Genomic DNA, 21,423 nt, shown 5'->3' on the forward strand with positions numbered 1-21,423 from the left:
TCTCTGCACATGAGGACAAAATTAGAAGGCAACAACCCAGGAAGAGCATTCTCCACTAGAAAACTAATCTATCAGGAACTTGATCACAGACTTGCTAGGTTCCCAAACATCTGTTGTTCAGACACCCATGCTGTGCTTGGTTGCTTCAGTCATATTTAACTCTTTGTGAACCTATGGACTATAGCCCACCAGCCTCCTCTGTCCACAGCATTTACCAGACAAGAATATTGGAGTGGGTTCCCATTTCCTCCTCCAGGGGCTCTTCCCAATCCAGGGATCAAACTCAAGTCTTTTGTGTTTCCTGCATTGGCAGGCTGATTCTTCATCATTGAGCCTGGGAAATCTTGTTTACCATGATCTAGTCCATAATATTTTCCTATAGTAGCCCTGGCAGACTAGGTTGTCAGGAATCCACTTCTGCAGATTAGTTTAGGATCTCTGTCTCTAATCAGAGTATCACTACATCCTCCTTACTGTCTTTGTAAGGTATGAATCTATCCTTTACAATTTATCTATCAAATGTTACTGAACATTTCCTTCCAGAAAATAATTTGATAATATCATTCCTTTACAAAAAGCAAAACCAAATTTATCTTAATTTCCTGTTATTAATAGTAAAAAACAATCTATGCTCCTTACTTTTAATACTGATTGAGCTGCTGCTGCTGCTGCTGCTGCTGCTAAGTCGCTTCAGTCGTGTCTGACTGTCTGTGACCCCATAGACGGCAGCCTACCAGGCTCCCCCATCCCTGGGATTCTCCAGGCAAGAACACTGGAGTGTGTTGCCATTTCCTTCCCCAATGCATGAAATTGAAAAGTGAAAGTGAAGTCGCTCAGTCTTGTCTGACTTTCCTCGACCCCATGGACTGCAGCCTACCAGGTTCCTCCATCCATGGGATTTTCCAGGCAAGAGTACTGGAGTGGGTTGCCATTGCCTTCTCCAACTGATTGAGCACAAAATAGGTAAACACACAAATATTAGCTTTAGGAGTGCCTAGAATGTGATTAAAACATTATGAACATTAAACATAAAAATATTAAAACGTTAATGTGTTAGCTATCCCTGCTTAATTTAGCTGCTAAAACTAATGTAGCAGATGTTGCTGATGCCCCAACACAATTCTCATCCACGGCAAATGTGTTCAAATCCCAGCTTCTGGGAGTTTTGGTTAATAATTCATTGTTGCCCCCTCTATGGTGACCATCCTTTGACCAAATGGCAGCCTTCTAGCACTGGAGGCTACTCCCCACCCTTTTTCCCCACCCTATCTTCCCCTTGGACAAAAGGCCTCTGCCAATGATAAGTTTATACTAGGGCAGGAAATGACCTGCCTTTCCTCAGTGGTGCACAAATATGTGCTTTAGGCTTCTGTTTTGGATCAGAGATAGTCCTACATACCTGAACCTGCTTTCTCTACTCCATTTTCCCTCATAGCATTTCCTTAATAATCACTTTATAAGAATTCCATGCCTCAGGTTTTGCTTCTCAGAAACTCCAAATAAGGGAAACAATACTATCATTATTATTTATAAGTTTGTAGGTCAGTCGGATGGTTCTTTGGGACCTGGGTGACTATGCTTTGTATCTGTGATTGCCTGTGAGCTTGGAAGGTAGCCCTGTTATTGTGCCTGGGCTCTCTCACATGATTGGGGTTGACTGGCAGTCAGCTGTTCCTGGGCAGCTCAGCTCTCTCCCATGTGGTCTCTTACATCTCTTCAATAGGCTAACCTAGACATGTTTTCAGTAGATCACAAAGGAGCAAGAGAAAGAAGTCCAAAAGACGTCTCCGACTCTCAGTCACCTCTGAACCATTTAATTCAAGAAAGCAAGTTACAAGCCAGCCTATCTTTTATTTCTGATCATAAAGTAAAAGAACTTTGGTGTTTGAAACTTTTATGTCTTCACTCAGCTTATACTGTACCTTTTGTCAGAATGTCTTCAAAAGGAGTGAAAGAGTGACAGGTGGAGAAAGAATGTTCTTTGGTAAAGAAACCTGGATCCAGGTCATTTTTTGTTTGCATGCTTATCCTTCTTATTACATTGGGTTACTTTCCCTCAGAGGAAAAGTAATGAATAGATTGGTCCTATTAATGATTATGTTGAATTCATTTGTTTATTACTCAAAGACTCATTAAAGACCCATATGTACCCATCATTCTATTATGCACTGAAGATTTATATTTCAATCAATTTTTCCTTGCATATTTTTCTTATCCATTTCTTTTGAATTCACATTTACTTTACTTTTTTTTTTTTTTTTTTAGAAAGATGTCACGTTCATTCTACTGTCAAACTTTTCAAAGTTATATTACAAATCTCATTCCCATCAGTCCAAGCTTCATTATAGGTATATTTTGAAGCAGGTCCTTTTAAGTTCAACAATCATATTAACTGACAAGTTAGAGACAGGAGTAATTAGAGCATGAAATATATACTGCAGGGTCACCTTACATTTGCAGTGTAAATCATGATCCAAAACACTAAATCACCTAGATTTTGACAAGGAGCCTTCAGCTAATTTCCTTATCTCTGCAGCAGGACACCCTTTAGCTTGTTAGTAGAAGTTGCTAATATTGGAAATGTATAAACAGGACGAGCCCATCTGTGCATATAGGCACCTTCTTCTTAAAGTAGAAATTTTTTCTTTCCCTTGCATAATACTTTACTGAAAAGTCTTTTTGATTTATGCACTTTTGTTATGTTCTGAATAAAAGGGAGGAAGGATTCTACTCTCTTATTTTGTATTCCTGAAATAGAATGTGGGAAGATCAAATGGTAAGTGAGACAATCAAATTAGTTTTTATTGTTTCCATAGATTTTCACACTAAACAGGAAAGTTTTTCTTCTGAGGCTACTTTTAGAGAGAAGAAATAAAAAGATCACTCAAACCTTATGTAAATAACTGAAACAGTGATGATTCTACCAAAAATCCTTACTTCTTATGCTTATTGAATTAAATAGTATGCAAAAGTATACCAGAGTGTGATATAAACTTTGATTAGAAAATACTTTTGAATGTTCCTGTCTCTAACAAATGCAAGACGGAAAGGCTACCCACACCAGTATTCTGGCCTGGAGAATTCCATGGACTGTATAGTCCATGGAGTCGCAAAGAGTTGGACATGACAGAGACTTTCACTTCACTTCACATGATTAAACAAAAGAACCTAAGTTTTAGAGCTAGACAAAGTTAGGTTTTATTTTGGGATGAACTATTTACCAGCTGAGTACTTTAGTAAATAATTTAACCACCCTAAATGTCTTGTTTCTTTTTCTGAAAATATGGATGTTAATATCTCTTTTAAGAGTTAATTGTGAGGCAAAAAACAATCTAGACATCTAGCTTAATTTCTAGCATTGAATATGCGATATGTGCACTTGCTGCTTTTATTATTATTATGAATATTGTTTTATTGATGTTCTTATTATTGAGAAAATAGTTCAAGGTAGTAACTCTTACCAGGCAATTTATTTTAACAAGTAATTCTTATATAAAAAGTAAACAACTAACTCTAGAATATTTGATAACCTGCCCTATGTTTAAGGTAATTAAAGATAGCACTGGGAAGAAAAGATTTCTCTCTAGCAAATAGGTACATACTCCAAAAATCTTGACCTCTTAAGCAACAATAATTTAGTAAAAGTTAAAGCAGTATTGATTTTCTGAACTGAAAGGAGTTTTACCCAATTAAATAAATTGTTAGCAATGTTTATTAAACTGTATTACAGTTAACTCAAGAGACTGATTCCTAAAAACAGGCTAAAAAAGAAGAAATTATGGTCCAGTGAATGTTGACTTAAATGTAGCATTTAAGTTTACTCCTTCTGAAGTAATATGAGGAAAACAAAATTAGGCAGAGTTCACTTTAACACTTTTCTTTGAGTGAAATGTCTTGTCAATTACTTGTTCTTTTGTTCTCTATTTGAAATTGTATGAAAGTAAAAAGGAAAGTTATGACCAATCTAGATAGCATATTCAAAAGCAAAGACATTACTTTGCCAACAAAGGTCCATCTAGTCAAGGCTATGGTTTTTTCTGTGGTCATGTATGGATGTGAGAGTTGGACTGTGAAGAAGGCTGAGTGCTGAAGAATTGATGCTTTTTCAACTGTGGTGTTGGAGAAGACTCTTGAGAGTCCCTTGGACTGCAAGGAGATCCAACCAGTCCATTCTGAAGGAGATCAGCCCTGGGATTTCTTTGGAAGGAATGATGCTGAAGCTGAAACTCCAGTACTTTGGCCACCTCATGCGAAGAGTTGACTCATTGGAAAAGATTCTGATGCTGGGAGGGATTGGGGCAGAAGGAGAAGGGGACGACAGAGGATGAGATGGCTGGATGGCATCACTGACTCGATGGACATGAGTCTGAGTGAACTCCGGGATTTGGTGATGGACAGGGAGGCCTGGCGTGCTGTGATTCATGGGGTCGCAAAGAGTCGGACACAACTGAGCAATTGAACTGAAAAATATTTTTAAAGTGAAATAATGAAAAAGAAATTATATACAATCACCCTGCTCATTAATGTAACATTTTTCAATCTTACTATGTTATCTCTTCTAGAATGATCAAATGCTAGATTCATGTAAACATTTAAATAAAGGTACTAAAGGCAGATTTTCAAAGGAAAATAATATTCTGAAAGAAGCGTGTCTTATGATAATGTTTAAAAGTAAAACTGGTAAACATGCTTTATCAAAAAATATTTTCATATAGATAAAAGATTTTGATAAATTAATGATAAAATGCATTTACATACTACTTAAACTTAGAAAGTACCTTTCCACTATGTACATAAGCATGACGCATTATTATAGTCATTGTCATCCAAATTTTCATATTATCTTATTAGATTAATTAAAATATTAAATTAGAAATTAATTAGGTTCAGAGTAAAACCAATTACTATGATGCTATTATCTGTATAAATTTTAATGAAATCGTATAAATATAAATACATATCATAAGGAAAAGAAATATTTTAAAAGCATAAAGACAGAACTATCAGAGATATGTAATATATGAAAAACAACTTTTTATCTTCATGTCATTGCTCAGTGACTAAGTTCTGTCTGACTCTTTGTGACTCCATGGACTGCAGCACACCAGGCTTCCCCTGTCCTTTACTAACTCCCAGAGTTTGCTCAAACTCATGTCCATTGAGTCAGTGATGCTATCTTAGCATCTCATCCTCTGTCCCCTTCTTCTCCTCCTGCCCTCAATCTCTCCCTGCATCAGGGTCTTTTCCAATGAGTCAGCTCTTCACATCAGGTATTTTGTTGGTTATCATATTATTTGTTTAATGCATGAAATTTGAATTATAAATTCTTACATATTTCATAATATACTAACCGGGCTAATCAGTTCTAACTTGCAAAGTGTATTTCCCTTTTTTCACTATGTTAGAAAGCATATAAGATTTGTACAAGATATTCATATAAACTGGAAAATGTTTTTTTCTTTTTTCTTTGAGTTTTGAATTATATTCACCTTAACTGTATGAGTATCTTCGTGTTTTAGAAATTTCAAAAGAATTTGCAGGTGCAAGCTACAACCTTTTAAAATATCTTGCTAGGCATTCTAACTTTGTTGAGTAATCATCTTTCCCTTTATAAACTATCTTCACAATGTCTTGAGAATTTCCATCATTAAGGCATACTAGAATTTTTTGAGTGGGTTTCCCAGGTGGCTCAGTGGTAAAAAATCCACCTGCCAATTCAGGAGTTGCAGGAGATGTGGGTTTGATCCCTGGGTCAGGAAGATGCCCTGGAGCAGGAAATGGCGACTCACTCTAGTATTCTTGCCTGGAAAATCTCATGGACAGAGGAGCCTGGTGGACACAGAGAATTTTTGAGTGGTATTAAAAGCCTTTAAAAGAAAACATGTTTGAAACCTATGTGAAAGTGTGTCTATTTGTCCTTTCAGTGTCATATTGCACTATTAACAGGCCCACCTGAAGATTATTTGATTTTCTAGGGGGAAAAAAAAAGATCTTTGTATTGACTTTATAGGCCAAGTGATTAGAGCTTAGACACTGGAAAGTTACATGCTTACTTACAGATATCTGTCTAGTAGAAAATATATTGCCAAAGATTATGATTTTCTTGTTAGGATACAAAAACCAGTTATGGGGTAACTTAATGATCTTATTCTAATATTCCATTTAAATGCCTTTCCTTATAGACTATGCAAATACTGATTCATCAGATGTTCTTGGAATCAGCCTTCTCATATTAACAGTCCCCTCATTAGTTACTGAGTTGAATAAAATCTTTGATATGCAATTATTCTGTATTTGCATAAAGGTCATATATTAAATTCTGAAAATTATATTTTGGTAGAATAAAGCTTGAAAGAATAGTGCCCGTTAAATTTAAAATGATTAAAATTTAATAATTAAACTGAGTATTTTTATTAAAATGAAATTTATTGCAAAATTAAATTTTAAAAAATGTACTCATGATTTTAAAATTTAAAACACTGGTATAAACCCTGGAAAACTCACTGTCTTTAGTTTCTTCTATACAAGCTTATATTGTCTTTAAGACCAGCTGAAGTATTATTTTGTTTTCTATTATTTATTATGTAAGTCCTTCCTCACATCACCAGTAATCTATTGTCATTGGATGTGCCTGTTTGTAAAATATCCATTTTACTGTATTCTTACATTTCAGAAAAAAGAGACTTGAGAAAGAGAATGGATCTGATTGAGGGAATCTGACTGTTTCTGGAAAGTGAAGTGCAAGTCTGGTTGTGAATGTTAAGTGCCACTGGCTACAGCTCTTTGGAGCCATATTTCTTGTTCCTGTCAGGTGAGTTCAACAAGGTAGAAAAGTTATGATCTACCTGGAGGTTTCCCTTGTAAAGGATGTTTACTTGTAAGGCCATTTGATTGCACTTAGTGCACTGAAGAGCAAGCCTTTGACCTCCTGACAAGTAAAGGAGGGACAGAATGAAATGTTACATTCAGAGGGCGCAGCACTCTGTCAGAGCGCCAGCCAACTCCTGTTTAATTATTCAAAGAACTCACACCATTAAAGTTTTCAGGCTTATTAAATCCAGAGAGGAAACAGTGATTTACAGAATGAAAAAAAGAATGTGTAATGTTTTAGTGCCTTAAGACTTAATTGAACATAATGGATAGAGTTTATTTACAGATTTTAAAACTGTCCATTTGCTAATTTTTTTTTTTGAAAAGTGAAAAAGTGAAAATGTTAGTCGCTCTAGTTGTGTCTGACTCTTTGCGACCCCGTGGACTGTAGCCTCTGTCCATGGGATTCTCCAGGCAAGAATATTGGAGAGGGTTGCCATTGCGTTCTCCGGGGGATCTTCTCAACTCAGGGATGGGACCCAGGTCTCCTGCATTTCAAGAAAATTTTTTAACTCCTGAGCCACCAGGAAAACCCATTTTCTTTGTTAGTTTATACTGTAATCTAACATTTCACCTGTGGAGAGGGGCCATTAATAGTTATTAGAGAGTAAATGGTGATTATAATAGTTATAACCTCAAAGGACTATTGGGAGGCTTAAAGGAGGTCGTGTATGTAAAACTTTTGGTACTTTAGTTGGCAAACATTGAACCCTTATATCGTATATTGTTTTATTATAGGCTATAGTAGGTAGAAAATAAAGGACTTTCTTTTTTATATACTCTGTCAAACTTTTTTGCCTCTATTTTTAGAATCTCACTCTCATTCTTTTGTGATATTTTTTCTGCACTTGTTATTTTGGCTACCTTTCAAAAGCATTATTAAGCAAAACAAACTGTTGCATGAATTCACTAGATCTTAAATAATTTGTATTACTTTCCCATACACTCATCAGAACCACAACTGTTATATAGCAATAAAAACAATAGTGAAGAAAAATACAATTAAATACTGAATAAGAATTATTTTTCAGCATTTTTGCAAATTCTTAAATTCAGTATGAAGTAAACATGGAGAATATTGAAAATGGTGTTGAATGAATCAATTATTTGAAATAATCTGTTTTCTTAAAAATATCCTCAAATCTATCTTATACTAACTTTATGGTACATAAATTTTATACTACTGAGCTACATTTGATTTCTGGACTGGATGAAAGAGTTCTGTTGAACCACGTTCATTGATTGGGCTTTTCCAGGTGGTAAAGAATCCATCTGCCAATGGAGGAGGCAGAGGAGAAGTGGGTTTGATCCCTGGGTCAGGAAGATCCCCAGAGGAAGAAATGGCAGCTCACTCATTTTCTTGCTTGGAAAATTCCATGGACAGAAGCATCTGGCAGGCTTTAGTCCATGGAGTCAGACACGTCTGGGTGCGGACACACACACACACACACACACACACATGCATTCACTTATGAGTTCTTTGATCCTCAAGCTGATGAGTACTTGCCAGATGATTTAAGAATTTGAAGATTCTGAGAAAAGGGATGGATATAAGAGAGAGACTAGCCTGAGATAAGAAACTGAATGTCTTCACCATTACGATAAGAGAAGAGGAAAGAACATGCTTTCATATAGATAAAATGTATATTAATAAATCATCATTTCAGTTCCGTTCAGTAGCTCAGTCATGTCCGACTCTTTGTGACCCCATAAATTGCAGCATGCCAGGCCTCCCTGTCCATCACCAACTCCTGGAGTTCACTCAAACTCACCTCCATCAAGTCAGTGATGCCATCCAGCCATCTCATCCTCTGTCGTCCCCTTCTCCTCCTGCCCCCAATCCCTCCCAGCGTCAGAGTCTTTTCCAATGAGTCAACTCTTCGCATGAGGTGGCCAAAGTACTGGAGTTTCAGCTTTAGCATCATTCCTTCCAAAGAAATCCCGGGGCTGATCTCCTTTAGAATGGACTGGCTGGATCTCCTTGGTGTCCAAGGGACTCTCAGGAGTCTTCTCCAACACCACAGTTCAAAAGCATCAATACTTCAGCGCTCAGCTTTCTTCACAATCCAACTCTCACATCCATACCTGACCACTGGAAAAACCATAGCCTTGACTAGACGGACCTTTGTTGGCAAAGTAATGTCTCTGCTTTTGAATATGCTATCTAGGTTGGTCAGAACTTTTCTTCCAAGGAGTAAGCGTCTTTTAATTTCATGGCTGCAGTCATCATCTGCAGTGATTTTGGAGCCCAAAAAGATAAAGTCTGACACTGTTTCCACTGTTTCCTCATCTATTTCCCATGAAGTGATGGGACCAGATGTCATGATCTTCGTTTTCTGAATGTTGAGCTTTAAGCCAGCTTTTTCACTCTCCTCTTTCACTTTCATCAAGAGGCTTTTTAATTTCTCTTCACTTTCTGCCATTAGGGTGGTGTCATCTGCATATCTGAGGTTATTGATATTTCTCCCGGCAATCTTGATTTCAGCTTGTGCTTCTTCCAGCCCAGCGTTTCTCATATATGCATATAAATGCATGCATATCTATTACATTTCCAAGAGGGGATATAAAATATGTATAAACTTTCTTGAAACTATGTTCTTAATCATAGAACAACTTTTTTCCTGAATGCAAAATAACTTATGAACAAGCATTGAAAAAATCTGTTTTACAAATGCTGCCTGGAATGGAAGAATGATAGCTGAAAAGTGTAAATGCTATTTGTACATAAGAAAAAAGTATATACATCCTTGCAGTTGGAAAGACTTATGGATATTTATAGTACTTTTAAATTGTTTATTGACTGCATTATTTAATAAATATTTGCTTTTTATTTTATTTTTTTATTTTTTAAATTTTATTTTATTTTTAAACTTTACAATATTGTATTAGTTTTGCCAAATATCGAAAAGAAGATTAAAAAGTTCTTTTGAACACTTTTTCTAAGTTTATTAGTGGCTTTCATTGCATTTAGATGTTATTGTGTTTCATGCAAATAGATGTGCCTGTAGAATCCATGTCTCTGTTGTACCTTATTAATGCATGATGTCTCTCTCCTTTTTATTGATTTATAATCTTTAATGTCAGTTTCTATTAGTATTTATTCTCCACATGCCTTGTTTTGACTATGCTTTTCATTTACTTGTTGATTCCTACAAATTCAAGTTAAAAAAAATCCCTTTTTCTGAAGGTAACATACATGGGTGTTAGTGCTTAATCTAGTATGACAGGATTTGTCTTCTAATAGATCAATTCCTTCCTTCATTTCATTTCTAGCTCTCCTTCTCTTTTTTCTTTGACATTTTAGTTTCATTCTATGCTATAAAATGTTTTATGTGACTTTCCCAATTTTTCCATTTTCTGGCATTTAGTCAGATGTGAAAACACATCAAATACATTAAACTTATAGTAAACTACAGGACAGTATAAACTATTCTAGAATTTAATACATAAGACACCATCAGTAGTTGCTACTTTCAGAGTTTTCTTTGGGGGATAATCTATTGAAACATAACATTTCAGAGTAAAGTCATCTTTAGGAGTAGACTTCTGAAGAGAATCAAGAGTACAACAGTACAATATTTTTATAGGTGTTATTTGACAGATTATGAGTAGCTGAAAACCATTTCTACACATTTTTTTTTCAAGAGGCTTCAGTGATGAAGATGAATCATTACTTTCAACACTACTGTACTAATATAAAGTCCTAATAGCTTTCAAAATGGCCTTAGGAGAATTTGGACAAAAAGTTGGTCCAGGATATGTTCTATTTCTTTGGTGGTTCCCTTATCCATCTCAGTACTTTGGTGAATTTGAAATTGATCATAAACAGTACCAGAAGCTGAGAGATGGATATATTTCTGTTCAGATCCCCTTATTAAGCCACATTTCCTCATATCTAAAAGAAACTTAGCTAACATTCCAGGAAATTTAATTTTATGGGTAAAAGAAATACTTTGAAAATCTAAATCTTAAATCTAATCTAAACAATCTAAAATTGTTCAGAAATCTGCAAATAGATTATAAATACATGCATGTGTTGAAATGGCATTTTCCCATAAGTCATTAATAGAGAATGGAGCCTAAAGGTCAAACATCACTTTGAAGGCTTAAGTTTGGTTTCCATTTTCTCTTGAGGAAAATATATTTTCTATTCTTCTGGTAACCTGTAATTAACTGTAGCAACCTATGATATTAATCAGTGCATGTTGCATCTGGTTGGTTATACAAAGTTGCCACCCCTAAAATCAGTTAGCTTAAGATTTCCATCAGAAAGTTAACCAGTTTCAGGTGAACAATGCCATGTTAATAAATTAGACAAAGGGACCCAACATATTTTTTTCAGTTTCTCTAGTATTCCCATGATTGCTGAATTTTTTTTAAGTCAACTATTAAGGTCAACGTTTCCACACTCTATTATCATAGAGATGCAGTAGTCACTGATTTTATAATCCTAAAGTTGGGCTATCTTATTATTGTGTTATTACAGATTATTAACATAAGCTATCACAACCCCATAAATCTCAGTTGTTCGGTCACCTGCTTCTTCTAGGTTCACATGTTTTACAGCATGTATCTGTTTCTTTTCATTCAACACCTGAATTACCTAACTTGAAATTTTATGTTACACCTGCTTTAAAATTGAATTGTTTTATCTGAAATATATGTATTTATTAAGATGTCAAAAAAGTGAAATTTATTAATTCAGTTCTTTTATTTTTCATTTAGGTATTCATATACTTTATTTTCAAGCTTATTGCCTATTTTAAGTCAGAGATGCCTTTATGTGTGCTGACATTATCAGTTCCTAAACATTTTATCTTTAATTATTGTTAATTTGTATTTTTTTACTGTAATTCTTTCTCATTAATTAATGTTTACCATTTCTCTCTCTTGATCAGATGATTTTACTTTTATTACAAGTTAACTATTATTTCTCTCACTGAAAGGCAGTATTTATACTGGCTCATGCTCTTTAATTCTCTCTTAATCCCTTTCTCTAGAGAAAAGATGTTAAAAATATTAATACTTTAAATGTCTCCCCATTTCATCTTTCATACAAGACCTATGGAACAACTTGAACCTAATTTTCCTCATGCTTCATACCTACCTTGCATTTTGACTAAAATAATATAGTCCTTACTAGAATATCTTTCTGTGGGTCTTATGCTACTATCGGACAATACCAGAAAGTATATATTCATCCATTTCTATAAATAGTATGTGTGTGTGTGTATATATATATAAATCCATGTGTGCATGCATGCTAAGTGCTTCAGTCATGTCAGAATCTTTGACACTATGGACTGTAGCCTACCCGGCTCCTCTATTCATGGGATTCTCCAGGCAAGAATAATGGAGTGGGTTGCCATGCCCTCCTCCAGGGTATCTTCCGGACCCAGGGGTCAAATGCATCTCTCTTACATCTCCTGCATTAGAATGTGGATTCTTTACCACTAACACTGCCTGGGAAGCCATATAAATCCATATATATATAAATCCATTTTTATAAATAAATGTATATATAATTACATAATATTTTATATTATATGAATGTATATAAAAGAAATATAAATATAAAATAGTATATAATATACATTATATATTATATATATTTATTTACACAGACAGATATGTTTGTGTGTAAATTGCATAAATATCAGTTTATTTACACCATTGTTCACACTATCAATCTACTATATCATCTTCTCTTCATTGCTACATTTTGAGGCCTCATTTGGTTAATGTTTGCTTTGGTGGTAGGTTGTTATTTTTTAATTTCCAAGCATTTTTCTTAGGCATATAGTTGAGGATTGCACTTTTGAATTCTGGCATCTCTTCATATATCTTTGTGTGTCTGAGATCCAAATAACATGTGAGTAAACTTGGAATTCTTGGGCTGAAATCCTTTTATTTCAGTAGTTCATAAGTGGCTAGCTGCCAATAATACAAAAAGTCAGATTTATTTTCATCTGCTTGTAGCTTATCTTTACATGTGGAGAATTGTAAAACTATTTCTCTATCGTTAGAAATGATGTGTTTTATCAGAATAGGTATTCTTTCTCATCAGAACATCCTAGAACTCAATGACCTCTCTCAATGTGAAGACACAGTTCTTTCAGCTCAGACAATTGCCTTCAGTCAAGTGTTCTGCTTTTCCTGATCCTCCATCTGTCCCTTTCCTCCCTTTGAAACTTCTCTTCTTTTCTTGCTAATTTTCCTGAACCTATTAATTCACTGATTTCACAATTTCTTCTCATTTAATCCAGTTTCTGAGTGTGTCTTCTGAAATACTTAAAACAAATCAGGTGTCCATCTGTCTCCAGCAGGTCTTTTTCTCTTCCTATGTGTTTCAAACTTTCCACCTTAGGTTTCTCTCTGGCTCCTGAGGTCTCCTACAAGGAAATCCAACAAGTTCATGCTAAAGGAAATAAGTCCTGAATATTCATTGGAAGGACTGATGCTGAAGCTGAAACTCCAGTACTTTGGCCACCTGATGCGAAGAACTGACTCATTTGAAAAGACCCTGATGCTGGGAAACATTGAAGGCAAGAGGAGAAGGGGACAACAGAGGATGATGATTGGATGGCATCACCGACTCAGTGGACATGATTTTGAGTAAACTCCATGGCAAAGGACTCTGGTTTCTGTAGGATGCCCTCATCAGTGAGGTAAGTGGCAAAAAGGAAAAGTATGATTTTTGGTCTGTCCTCCTATGGTTCCAGCTTTCTTGTTCTCTTCTCTTCCTGTTTCTGGACTTCAGCTTCCACCATTAGAAGCAGAAATACCCTTTCAGAGACTATTTAGTGAACCCTCATATTTCCATAAATTATTTTCTGTAATAAATATCTCACTGATTAAGCTCCTCTGATTGAACCCTGACTGAGAAAAAAGGAATAGAAAAAACAAGAAATGTGAACAAATCTAAATGGAATAAAAACACAAATTGAGGCACCACTTTGGAAAATCAAGGACTTCTAACCTAATTCCCTAATACATAGACATTAGAGACCCTGGAGTAAAGGAGCAACTGAATTGCCTTAAAGGTGGATCCTGTTCACAAAAATGCAAATAAATAATGGAAATAGTCTCCTCAGTTTTCCCCAGGGGGTCTTGTGAACATTTTCAGGGTAATTTGCTATAGACAAAGAGAAGTGTCCAGATCTTTTAAGTGTTACTCAAGTCATACCTCTGAACTGACATGAATTTTTAATCATCTAAAAGGTTACCACACAACTTTAGTCAGAGTGTGGGCTTATGGAGGTCAGTTGAGAAATAATATCTTGAACTGAATCCATCTCTTAGTGCCCTAAGTAAATGTGTAAATATATTCTGTAGTTATATCTCCAAATCCCAAATATATAGTTAAAATATCTCCATAGCTGGCAGAATTTCTACTCTGCTTTCCTGAACCATGAGGCAAAAACTGTTATGGTACAAAATAAAAGTGGAGGTCTCTGATTCCATTACATCCAAAAATAAACCAAACCAAACCAAACAAAAAATCCACAATGCAACCTCAAAAAATGATTGTTGTTGTTTTTATTCAGTTGCTCAGTCAGGTCGACTCTTTGTGACCCCATGGACTGTAGCATGCCAGGTTTCCCTGTCTTCACCATCTCCCAGAGGTTGCTCAAACTCATGATGATAGCAAAGAATGATTTCCCATTTAAAATGCCACTTTGGCTGTGAAGAAATATCAGTGCTGGAAAATGAAAGGGAATTATTGGAAACTTGATTAGAAATTGCTTCTAATTCCAAGTGTCATTTCAGATGCATTCTATATATTGGAGAAAATAGCATGAAGGTGAGTTGTTGTTAATCAATTGCTCAGTGGTGTCTGATTCTATGTGACCCCATTGACTGCAGCACGCCAGGCTTCCCTATCCCTTACCATCTTCCAGAGCTTGCTCAAACTCATATCTATTGAGTCAGTGATGCCATTCAACCATCTCATCCTCTGTAATCCCTTTCTCCTCTTGTTTTCAGTCTTTCCCAGCATCAGGATCTTCTCTAATGAGTCAGCTCTTTGCATCAGGTGACCAAAGTATTGGAATTTCAACTTCAGCATCAGTCCTTCCAATGTACGTTCAAGATTGTTTCCTTTAGGATTGGCTGGTTTGATCTCCTTGCAGTCCAAGGGACTCTCAAGAGTCTGCTCTAACACCACAGTTCAAAAGCATCAATTCTTCAGCACTCAGCTTTCCTTGTAGTCCAACTCTCACATCTATACATGACTACTGGGAAAACTATAGCTTTGACTAGATGTACCTTTGTTAGCGAAGTAATGTCTCTGCTTTTTAATATGCTGTCTAGGTTTGTCATAGTTTTTCTTCCAAGGAGCAAGCATCTTTCAATTTTATGGCTGCAGTCACTATCTGCAGTGATTTTGGAGCCCAAGAAAATAAAGTCTGTCATTGTTTCTATTGTTTCCCCATTTATTTGTCAAGACGTGATGGGACGAGTTGCCATGATCATCTTTTTTTTTTTTTTTTTTTTGAGTGTTGAGTTTTAAGCCAGCTCTTTCACTCTCTTCTTTCACCTTCATCAGTAGTAGTTGATAAAAAGTTAGTAATGTGATAAATACTTGCATCTGTATTTTAATTAGGAAGCATCACCAGAGAGTGTGCTTTCATATGGCATAAAATACAATATGTCTTCACATTATTACCTCATGAATATATCAGCTCTATTCTATATCACCGTGTAGTACACTAGAATCTTATTTCACCATTCCTTTGAATATTACTATCATACCAGAATAATATCATATAAATTGGATAATTTGTGGTCAAGACATGGAATATGACCTTTAGAAATGTTTGTAAGTTGTATGTGCCAAATGGTGGAAGATAAATAAGTTTTGTGAAAATTCAGAAAGGAAGACTGTTATGCAAAGAGTCACTCAGAAGAACTGCCCTTAAATAGGGCCTATGCAACTGAGTGACTGGGGACTCCCTGGTGGCTCACATGATAAAGAATCTGCCTGTAATTCAAGAGACCTGGGTTCGATCCCTGGTTGGGGAGATACCCTGGAGAAGGGAATGGCTACCTACTCCAGTATTCTAGCCTGTAGAATTCCACAGACAGAGGAGGCTGGCAGGCTATAGTTCATGGGATTGCAAAAGTCAGACATGACTAAGCAACAAACACACACAACTGAGTATGTGTGACTAATCTCCAGCTGCAAAGGCTAAAGTTAAATTCCTAATAGGAGGTCATTTCCCAAGAGAACCACCTAGATGCCTGATGGTAGTTGAATTATATTTAACCTCTTTCTTCCATCACATAGGGGAGAAGGATAGGGACAATGAATAATTCACTAAAATTGTCACTCAAGTTAGAAATGTTTTTGCCTGGCACATATTTTTTCAGGACCACTCTTACTGACCTATTAAGTACTTTATTTAACACTGTTGTGTTCACACAACACAGTTCCTGAATAAATATTTTACAGTTAATGAAGAGAATTTGCTTACGATCATGAAGTTTCTTGTTTTTCTCTTATACCCCCATTCCTAGAAGCGGCAGGACTAATACAAATTGAGAAGGGCACTGAGGACTTAGTTGTTATGCTAGTTGAGTGACAAAAACTTGTCACACTACAATGACTACTATATATCACATGTATACCAAATATTGTAATAAATGTAAAAGTTTTGGATTCTATCTTGCCTCTAGTAGCAGTAGTAGTAGTAGTAGTGTGTGCATGCTCAGTTATGTCTGACTTTGTGATCATGCTCAGACATGTGACTCTGTGATCCCGTGGACTGTAGGTCATCAGGCTCCTCTGTCCATGGAATTTTTTTTTAATTAATAGGTTTTTAATTAATTGGTTAGGTTCACTCCAATCAGTATGTTTTTGTATTTTGTAAAAAGAGGAAAGATTGTTTCTAGAAACAGAAGTATTCGAGGAGTTCCAGAAAGACCCAATGGATAAAACTTTACAACAAATATTTTAAAGTCTATTTAGTTTTAAATAGAATGCCCCTTTAAAATTATCTGAGAAAGTTTGTATGGATGTTAGGTGATTATGTGTAGTTATTAGTGGCCATTAGATAAGCGTATTTGTGATTTCATCTGTCAGTTTATCATATAAAAGTGTTTGACACATTGAACTTTTGACCATTATATCATTTTAATGTGTTTTTGTTTTTATTTAAATATATTTTAGTTTATAACAGTCAAAGAAGAAATTCTTAGTGGCTTAGGACAAATTTCATGTTTTGCAAATATTTTGAATATTATTTTGAATTCACCAAACTTTAAAAGAACTTTATGACTGAAAAAAATTATTAACATAGAGCAAGATCCATGATTCCAGTGACTAGTGAGAAATGAGCTCTTCTTTCATTTATGTCGGATTAAGATCTCATTGCTATTGCTATTGCTAAGTCACTTCAGTCATGTCCGACTCTGTGTGACCCCATAGATGGCAGCCCACCAGGCTTCCCCGTCCCTGGGATTCTCCAGGCAAGAACACTGGAGTGGGTTGCCATTTCCTTCTCCAATGCATGAAAGTGAAAAGTGAAATTGAAGTCGCTCAGTCGTGTCCAACCCTCAGCAACCCCATGGACTGCAGCCTTCTAGGCTCCTCCATCCACGGGATTTTCCAGGCAAGAGTACTGGAGTGGGGTGCCATTGCCTCCTCTGTAAGATCTCATAGTAATCCTCTATTTTTGCCATGCAGGTGAAAATCTGAGTTGAATAATTATGTTGGCAAAATAAACAGCTGCTAAACTCTCCAAACTGAGCATAACAAACTTAATAAAAAAATCAAGCTTTGGGAGTTAATATCAGTATAGGACTTTTATATTCTTTGGAGAAATAAGTAAAGAAAATTACAAAATATGAGAGAAATTATTTTTAATGAAGTTGGAATAAGGGTAACCATAAAACAGTCAGAGAAAGGATGGGAACATTATAAATCACACATTATTGGGTTTTGATTATGACTGTCTTTGACAAGACTAAGTAAATTCCGATAAGCTCTCAAAAACAGACCAACATTATCAGTGTGCATGAGACACCATGCATTTTATTTATCTTCTCCTCATAGATTAATCTCATGAAATTTACATTTTTTAAGAATTAGTTTTCTGCCAAAATGTCCTTCATTTAATGGAATTTTATTGTAAGATCTAGAATATTAATATTTTAAAGAATAGAATTAATATACAGAAATATTAGTTCCTCCTTCCAACAATTTAGATGTCTCTATAGAGGTTTGAGGTAATTTCGGATTACAGACTTCTAAAGAGAAGTAGTCCTATTATTTTCTTGATGAAAAATCTATGTGGATAGTTTTCAAATTTAAGAAATTAATATATGTATATAGATATGGTTATCAATGTCAATAGACTAATAGTAACCTCATAAACATATTGATTTTGCTCAAAAAATGAGTTTTTGAATCAAGGTAGAAATTTGCTGGAGAAGGCAATGGAACCCCACTCCAGTGCTGGAAAATCCCATGGACAGAGGAGCCTGGTGGGCTGCAGACCATGGGGTCGCTAGGAATCAGACATGACTGAGCGACTTCACTTTCACTTTTCACTTTCATGCATTGGAGAAGGAAATGGCAACCCACTCCAATGTTCTTGCCTGGAGAATCCCAGAGATGGGGGAGCCTGGTGGGCTGCCGTCTATGGGGTCGCACAGAGTTGGACACGACTGAAGCGACTTAGCAGCAGCAGCAGAAATTTGCAATTTTTGTATCTGAAGAGTTTTTCTTATGTTTTTCAAAATATAGTATGTAAAGAAATCAAAGTGCCTCTGGTTGAAGTTTGAGTGGGAGGTCTGTAGTCCACTCTGCTAAGTTCCGTTCCCTCAAATTCTTAAAAAATATACAATAAACCCCCAAGCTTGATGGAGTAGTATGAAGAGATTAAACATTTTTTTAATATTTGTACATGTAATAAGAAGTGATAAAAATTATATGAGCATTTATATTTTCTCTCATGTCAGGACACATACAAATACATATACTGGTAGCTCAGACAGTAAAGAATCTTCCTTCATTGCAAGAGACATGGGTTCAATCCTTGGGTCAAGAAGATCCCCTGGAAAAGGGAATGGCTATCCACTCCAGTATTCTTGCCTGAAGAATTCCATGGACAGAGAAACCTGGCAGGCTACAGTTCATAGGGTCAAAAGAGTTGGACATGACTAAGACTTCCACTTTTTCACATAGATTTGCTATCATGCCAGGACACATACACACCATGCACTCACTCACTCCTCAAATCAGTTCAGTTGCACAAGTGTCCTTAAGATTTGGCAAGGAAAGAACAGAATGGTGACATTGTCATAGGAGAAAGGATAAATGCAACTGGAGGAAATATTTCAAGAATCTTGAGTTGTGGATTATGCATAGCAATCTCTTCCAGAATTTGAGAAAAGATTGAAGTATGATTATGATTTATATTTCAAACTTCTAGATCAGCTTATCTTAAACTTTTTATTCCTCTTTCCATATCTCTTCCATCCGTAAGACTGGTAATATTACTTGTGAAAATTTCCCATATATGCTCTTTTCAATGGCTGATGCCTCTGATAAGATCTCTATTAAGAACTCTGAAGGGTTTGAGATTTTAACCTACTGGCAAAGTAACAAGTTAGCATGGCAGAGTTTCAGAGATATTAGCAGATGATCTAAAACTCCAGGATCACAAACACAGAGCAGTTTATTGGTCCTTGAAATGAGAATAGCCAGAGCATCAGAATTTGTCTTGATTTCTCAAGCCCTAATTTCTAAGAGCGAATGTGAAGAGATAGCATATTAAAAAGCAGAGATATTACTTTGCAAACAAAGGTCCGTCTAGTCAAGGCTATGGTTTTTCCAGTGGTCATGTATGGATGTGAGAGTTGGAGTGTGAAGAAAGCTGAGCACCGAAGAATTGATGCTTTTGAACTGTGGTGTTGGAGAAGACTCTTGAGAGTCCCTTGGACTGCAAGGAGATCCAACCAGTCCATTCTAAAGGAGACCAGTCCTGGTGTTCATTGGAAGGACTGATACTAAAGCTGAAACTCCAATACTTTGGCCACCTCATGCAAAGAGTTGACTCATTGGAAAAGACCTTGATGCTGGGAGGGATTGGGGGCAGGAGGAGAAGGGAATGACAGAGGATGAGATGGCTGGATGGCATCACCAACTCAATGCACATGAGTTTGGGTGAACTCCAGGAGTTGGTGATGGACAGGGAGGCCTGGCGTGCTGCGATTCATGGGGTCACAAAGGGTCGGACATGACTGAGCGACTGAACTGAGCTGACTGAATGTGAAGAGAAGAGACACCTGCCTACACTGTGGATTATAGTCTACAAAATCCATGATTGACATGTACACACTGCTATATTTAAAGTGGATAACCAATACGACCCTACAGTACAGCACCAGGAACTCTGCTTCATGTTATGTGGCAGCCTGGATGGGAGGGGAGTTTTGGGGAGAATGGATACATGTACACTTGTTTCCTGATGGGTCTGTGGTAACAAATCTGTCTACAGTGCATGAGACTCAGGAGATGCAGGTTCAATCCCTGGGTCAGAAAGATCTCCTGGTGGAGAAAACGGTAACCACTCCAGTATTCTTGCCTGGAAAATCCCAAGGACAGAGGAGTCTGGAAGGCTATTGTCTGTACATTCACAGAGTTGGACACCACAGAGTGACTGAGCATGCATGGATACACGTATCCATGCGTGGCTGAGTCCCTTTGTTGTCCACCTGGAATATCAGAGTATTGTTATTTGACTGTACTTCAATACAAAATTAGAAGTTTGACAAAGTATATAAAACATCAATCAGTAAGCATGCCTGTCCCATGTTCCATAGAGATGTACTTTATTCCTCAAGACTCCAAACCAAACTGCTTCTGCTTCCATGTGGAGGGAGTTGCTGGAGGACATGCTATCTCTGTTATCCAAGACTGTTTGCTCTTCAGACATCCTTGAAAAGATAGCTCAGAACAAAAATGTAAGAGGCTCATGGACAATTGCTTCCAGTGAAAATGTCACCTTTTTTTAAATAAGAAAATCCTCTAAAAATACTGCTAGGGGAAGTCAAAACCACGCACTCAGGGAAGTCTTCCTGAGACACTCTGGGTCCACAGAGGACTGCCTCTCTCCACAAGGGTTCTAGCCCTTTCTTTGAAACAACAGCAACACTAAACATATTGTGATGTGGTTGTCACCAAAATATTCATCTTCTGAATTATTTTAAAAGTAAGGTTTCAGCTTATAGCAACTATTCTGATGTATACTGAATTCACAATGACAACTTAATCTCTATTTTTCACAGTCCATTAATATCCAATGAAGTGAAATCATATAGCAATAAGACATTGTAATCACCATCTGCAATGTTAGGAAGCAAACATTTATTTTTCATATACCTGCCTTTCAGTTCCAAAGAGCCAATGGCTGTGTATAAAAAACTGAATCAAACATTCTACATCTATTACTAAACATATCCTTGCAATCCCAGGCAAGAATTACAGAGCTAAACTCTCAAGGCCACAAGTAGAATTTTTTCCCAGCAAATATAATAGAGTGACTT

This window comes from Bos javanicus, chromosome 1, assembly GCF_032452875.1.
Source record: "Bos javanicus breed banteng chromosome 1, ARS-OSU_banteng_1.0, whole genome shotgun sequence".
Lineage (NCBI taxonomy): Eukaryota > Metazoa > Chordata > Mammalia > Artiodactyla > Bovidae > Bos > Bos javanicus.